Below are 6,532 nucleotides of genomic sequence, written 5' to 3' on the forward strand. Positions count from 1 at the left end.
GCTGTAGCCCCGCCCCTCCGCGGCGCTGATTGGTCCCCCGGCGGGAGCTGCGGGGTTGGAACGGGTGTGTTGGTTCCTCCTCCCGGGTCGTTGTCCCGGTTCCTGACGCCGCCTTGGAGCCCTAGAAGGGATAGTGCTGCCCCAGCTTGAGGGCACGAGGTGAGGGTTGAGGGCTTTTCTCTCTCCAGCCGCCCCCAAGAGTAGAGCAGCGCCCTGCGCTGCGGAGGTGCTTGGCTGCACGGTCGGCCGTGGCGGGGAGCGGGGCACTGTGAGCGCCTCCGTCCTCCTCAGGAGGAGGAGACGCACCGAGACACGGCAGAGCCCGGGTGTCTGCAGGGAGCAAAGATCCCATCTCTGGGAGATACGTGGGAGCTGAAGCCATGAACTGCCCCTCCAGCAGTGCCCGTGCTGCAGGAGCTCCATGGACTGTGAGGACACAGAGGGCAGGGACACAGAGTTCTGTGGCTCCAGGTCTGCCTGGAGAACGGTTCCCTGGGCGGCTGGGACAGTGAGGGCAGCCCTGGGTAGTGCAGCCTCCCCTTTGGCGGTGCCTTCAGCGTCTCAGAGCCCAGGCATTCCCAGGCCCTTGGTAGGAATCATTAACTCTGCCTCACCAATGTTATTTGTAGGGCCTGCTTGTGGGGAACATGTGGCCAAGGGCTTTGCCCTGGGAAGTGCCTGTACTGATCAGGGGTGGCCACCTCTGGAGCAGCCTGACTGCTCTCGTTTAACACAGCACTTGGCCTGGCTTTCCTCTGCACCTTTTCACCAGTTGCACATAAAACACCAAGGAGACCAACTGCTTTCCTTGGTGTCCAGCTGTGTTCCATGGTGTCTGTTTTCCAAGCATGGAGGAGAATGGGTGAGTCTGAGTCAGAGCCAGCCAGGGTGATGGTGGAGAAGGTAGTGAGGAAAATAGCAGAAAACTGCAGAGCTGGTACAAAGCTTGAAACAGACCTAGGGTTGAAGGTCTCCTGCCTTATGAGAGAATGAGAGGAATTTCCTCAGGACAGGTCAGTGTTAATGTATTCCAGCCCAGCAGAAGCTCAGTGACTGCCCTGAGAGTGAATAGTTGTCAGCCTTCCCACCCCATTGCCATATCCGTGTGGGACTAACAAGTTTTAGAGATGAATGACAGTCATAACAAATCCCAGTGCATAAAGAGATTAATGCTATTGTGTAAGCATACTGGTTCAGTTTATCCCCTGAGCAGATCAAACCATTCAAGATTAAGGTTTTTAGTATGGATAATTACAAGCAATCCTTCATCAGGACAAGCTGCCTTCACTCTTGCATCTTTACAAGCCTCTGCAAATTCTTTGGTTCTTAGGCTACTTTGAGAGGCTCATCTTGGTTGTGAGTCTCACTAAGTTTCTGGTGGAAAATGACTGGAGGAGATGGCTGACTATTCTGTGTTTAGGACAAAGAAGTCGCTTGTCTATTGCTGTAAAAATGCAATTTTTTTTTTCTTGAAGTCTGCATTTCCTGTGAATCAAAAGGAGCTCCTATCTCATGTGTCACTATCAGCTTTCAGAGGGAAAGGTCTCCAACTTGTGTCCAATTTCATGTTGGTTAAAATGCCTTTCAATCTATTCTTCCTCCATACCAGCTACTTATTAAGGCTGAAGGAAATGTAACAAATTCTCAGAATGTGTGCTGAAGGATGAGGTAGAAAGGGTTTGTGATACAATGTAGGGGTGGGGAAAGAGACAAGTAGAAAGGTAAATCCAAATGCCCTTCTCAGCTGAGAGAAAAGGGAGGTGGGGAGATTCATGTACCGCCTAGATCTGGGAAAGTTTCAGGTGAGTTAACTCTATTGTCAATCTGACAGAAATTGGGGGGTCCCTCTGTAGAAAAGGCTGTCACAGTCGATCTGTTGCACCATGTGGTATCTCCAGCTGCAGTCACAACTCTGGAGCACAGGAGGCCTGTAAAGTGGCCATTCCTCTCCCAAGTGCCTGGACCATGCAACCCCTTCCACAGGCAGTATCCTGCCTTGGTTGGCCCAAAGAGAGGAAAATAGTGTGGCAGTTGGGCAGAAATGGCATTGGCAAAAGACCCTTTTCTCTGTGTGTGTTGAATGACTAGCATTGTGAGGGGAGCAGCTCCAGGAGAGTTACTGTCTGAGCCCCCAGGGAAATGACCCCAGGTACAAATGTGAAAGCAGGACTCTGCCAAGGCTGAATGCAGGGGATGGATGATCTGAGAACAAGCAGAGTGCAAACTCACAGATTCAAACTGTGTTCAACCTACTCAGTTCACCAGAACATCCAGTCTTGTTAGGAAAGCAGATTTACTCATAATGATGGTGTTATAAATGCAAAGGCAATTTTGGGATAAAATCAAAAAGAGAAATTTATTAATAAACAGCAAAGAACAACAACGAGAAAAAAACCACAATAAAAATGGTCAGCGCAGCGCTGGGTGGACAGGGTCTACACCGGAGGTGTAGGGTTCCCAAATCCACGTCTGAGTGTTCTCAGGCTTGGGGTTTTATGGGGATTTTAAGTCCTCAGGCTAAAATTCCAAGCAGGCTCCATTCACCAAGTGTTCTTGATTGTCCGGTGAATGGATTTCCTGGCTTGGAAAAATAGACCTAACCAGTGTCCGGACAGAGTCTCCTCATATGTAAAGAGACTCTGTATGTATTTCAATTTGGGTTATCAAGGCAGAAGTGGTGTGATCCGGGATTGGTGCCGATGGATATCTCGGCAGAGTCTTCCCTTTCGTTTCCAGTGATTGCATCTCCAACACTGGTCTGACAGGTGGGGCGTTCAGGTCTAGCGACGGATACTTTTTCTGAGGCTTGTCTTTGTCGACCTTGATTGTTTCCCAACAGAGATCTGCAGGGACGTTGGTCAGATCCGGAGATGGGTTTCTCCTCCGAGCTAGTTCCTTTGTTTTCCTGATGGCCCTCGTCCTGTCTATTTTCCGAGCTAATGTTCGTTATCTGGGTGTTGGCTGCAATCCGTTGCCTTTTGGAGGAAACTCCCAGCCAGGCTTGGAGAAAGGGTTTATGTACATTTTCGGATTTTATATTATTTCAACACATATACATTCTATTTATACCTTTTCGAATTTTTATTTACAAATAATTTATTACAATGGGAACCTGGGAGAATGCAGTATTTCAGTTCAACTATTTCCTCAAACATGTTTTCATAAATTACTGGCTGAAAGAAGAGAAAAAGCTTTGAGCAGCCCAGAAAAAGGCTGCTCAAAGCTTTTTGCTTTTTACACACATGAAAGAGTTGAGAACAACTGGAGCACTGGTTTTCCTGACCACTCCCATAAAATATTTTAATTTGTTCGGTTTGTTATAAATGCAAAGGCAATTTTGGGATAAAATCAAAGAGAAATTTATTAATAAACAACATAGGAAAAAACAGAGAGAAAAACCACAATAAAAATGATCAGCGCAGCGCTGGGTGGACAGGACCTACACCCGAGGTGTAGGTTTCCCAAGTCCACGTCTGAGCGCTCTCAGGCTTGGGGTTTTATAGGATTTTTAAGTCCTCAGGCTAAAATTCCAAGCAGGCTCTATTCACCAAGTGTTCTTGATTGTTTGGTGAATAGATTTCCTGGATTGGAAGAATAGACCTAACTTGTGTCCGGACAGAGTCTCCTCATATGTAAAGAGACTCTGTATGTATTTTAATTTTGGGTTATCAAGGCAGAAGTGGTGTGATCCGGGGTTGGTGCCGATGGAAATCTCGGCGGAGTCTCCCCCTTTGTTTCCAGTGATTGTATCTCCAACACTGGTCTGACAGGTGGGTGATTCAGGACTAGCAGCGGATACTTTTTCTGAGGCTTGTCTTTGTCGACTTTGATTGTTTCACAACCGAGGTCTGCAGAGACGTTGGTCAGGTCCGGAGTTGGGTTCCTCCCCCGAGCTAGTCCTTTTGTTGTCTTTGATGGCTCCCATCCTGCCTATTTTCCGAGTTAATGTTTCTTATCTGGGTGTTGGCTACAATCCTTTTTCTTTCCGAGAAGAGCTCCCAGCCAGGTTTGGGAGGAAGGTTTCTTTCTTTTTACATACACATCTTTGGTTTTTATTATTTTAACATATACATCTTATTTATATATCTTTACGAATTTTTATTTACACATAATTTATTACAGGTTACTTCTGATGGTTCAGGCTGGAAACTACCTGTTTCTGGCCATTGCATAGAGAATAAAAAAAAAAAAGTAAAAGGCGATGTTTAGAAGAGGTAGTAGCACCGCTTTGCCACTGATGTGTCCCTGAGGACAGATTTCTCTTTTAACTGCCCCTGTCATTTTTTGCCCTCCTTGCTGTTGCACCATCTCTTCCCTGTGGTCATCTACTACTTTCAGCGTTTCCCTCATATCCAGGTAATGCTCTACAGGGCATCATTGCTGCACAGTGGGACACTGTCACCTCTAATGAACCATCACAGTCCCTGCAGCCAGGCTCCACCCTTGGTGCTGCATGGATTTGTTCCTTTTAGAACTGAACACCAGCGGAAAGTTTTCCAAAAGTTCTTGTAAGGGACAAAATTGCAGAACAGTGAGATTTTCAATATGCCTATTAAATTGCAAGGAGGAGTCTTTTGACTCATGGCTGGATAGAAAATATGTATCTACTATTTTTGTCCTTCTGCAGGTTGTAGAAAATCTAGAAAAGACGTAGTCAGTTATTGACATAGTGGGTCCCTTGAGATCTGCTGGATCATCAGGCAGAAAGACTAATTCAGTTCTCAAGAGGCATTATTTTCACCCACGCATGGGATTTTCCTATCAGGAGCTGACATCCCGTACAAAACATGGGAATCATCAGCATTAGCAGGGATTTTACTCTGGAGTTTTCAAGAAGGAACTCATTTGTCAGGGCCATCGGGGCACTAATAGGCTTTAATGGCCACAATCAGCCTCAGCCGGAGTCCGCCCCACACCCTGGCTCATGGGTCCTGGAGCCTAATTTCAGTTTAGCACAGTGCCATCAGTCCCTGCCTGCGCTCTAGCTGTGTTACAGGCATCTCTGTGACTCCTTTGGGACTCCAGTGATCCCAGACTGTTGTTCCAAAATGTTCCAAAATGTTGTAGACATTGTTTTCTGAGTCTGTGAACATGCTTACTGATTATTTTTGCCTCATTTATTTTAGCTGCTTTTATGAGGTGAAATATCCTGCTATTTCTGGACTGTTTTGTTGCTTGGGCTCTTGTGCCTCTTGGATGTTGATTGTTATCTTTTCACCTTAGGGCAAAAATCTTGTTGCTTCAGCTCCACAAAGAGGTAAGATTTGGGTAGTGGGGAAAGTGGAATTTTTTTGTTCACAAATTCAGAACAAAGATGTGAAAACACTGATATTTCTGTGATTTGGTATTGACCTTCCAAATGAGAAAGGCTGAATATAGCATGACCTTTGAAACTGTGAAGTATGGGGAGTAGCAGTATGTGGTTTTGTAGCAGGAGGCCTATTTAGTTGGAGTATTAGCCAAGCTGAGAGCAATCAGACTTACATCACAAAGGAAAAGATGCTTTGTCATAAGCAGAACAGATCATAGAAAAAGATCCCAGATACCTTGGCTCAAAGAATATTTCAGACTGATGAAGAAACTAAAACACAGACACATATGTAATGATTTTCTTTGCATGCCTGCAGTTTCCTTATGCTAGGAAAGGATAGTGTCTGTCAGCTTAAGCAGTATCTGCATATCTTTGGTATGTTCACGAATAACTGCGTTATAAATGTGACACACCTGCACTTGGGCACTTCAATGGGAGGTGGTCTTGTAATTTCAAAATTGAATATAATCTCTATCTTGTAAATCCAAGTATAGTCTTGGTATAATTTCTGACCATATTTAGGACATTCTAGATACAGACACATGAAATGACTCCAAAATCTCTGGTATGAAGGAAGAAAAAGCTTGTCCCATGGAGAAGGCAAGAATGACATTTAGTGGATGGTTCTTGATTCTTTTATGGAAGGGGCTGTGCAAATCTATTTTGATGAACTCGGTGACAAAGAGATCCTTTCCAGTGCTGCATTTAGGTCTTTCAGCTAATGAGAGAACGGTGTGTGTGGGGTGCACAGGAGTTGCAACCCATCACTCAAAATCCAGCAGTACTACTGGTTTATTAAGGAAATTAGTGTGGGTTTTTGTTTCAAGCAGCTCTTATCAAGTATCTCTCTGAGCTCTATAGGCTACAATGCTTATTATAAGATCGCATCTTGGTTCTGGCAGAAGTTAGTCTGTATCAAAGAGACAAGGAAACCATGCTAGAGAGAAAGGAAGTGACCTACTTAAAGTTATAGAGGAGGGGGAAACCCAGCATAAGTCAGAACTCTGGTCTCCGTTTCACTCATAGGCAATTCTTCCTCCAGCACAAAGATCACTTCTAGTCTCTACAGTCTAAAGCCTGTTCAGATCCTACCTTCCCTTTTTCCCTGGGGCTCTGTTAAGGAGCTGCACTTCCACTAGCTGCTCTTGTGTGTTGAGGAACAAATGAGCATGGTTGATTGACTCCTATTGCTAATTGGTATGCTAGAAGGAAAACCTTACA

The 6,532-nt window shown here is 45.3% G+C and overlaps 1 long non-coding RNA gene across 1 annotated transcript in view; it reads left to right on the forward strand.

The window, feature by feature from the left end:
* Window positions 1-56: 56 nt before the first annotated feature.
* The window catches only part of LOC131576774 (uncharacterized), a 60,906-nt gene continuing 54,430 nt past the window's right edge, over window positions 57-6,532 (forward strand). The window contains exon 1 of the long non-coding RNA XR_009277068.1: window positions 57-159. This is a non-coding gene — a long non-coding RNA (uncharacterized LOC131576774). The remainder of the gene's footprint in view (window positions 160-6,532) is intronic.

This window comes from Poecile atricapillus, chromosome 2, assembly GCF_030490865.1.
Source record: "Poecile atricapillus isolate bPoeAtr1 chromosome 2, bPoeAtr1.hap1, whole genome shotgun sequence".
NCBI lineage: Eukaryota > Metazoa > Chordata > Aves > Passeriformes > Paridae > Poecile > Poecile atricapillus.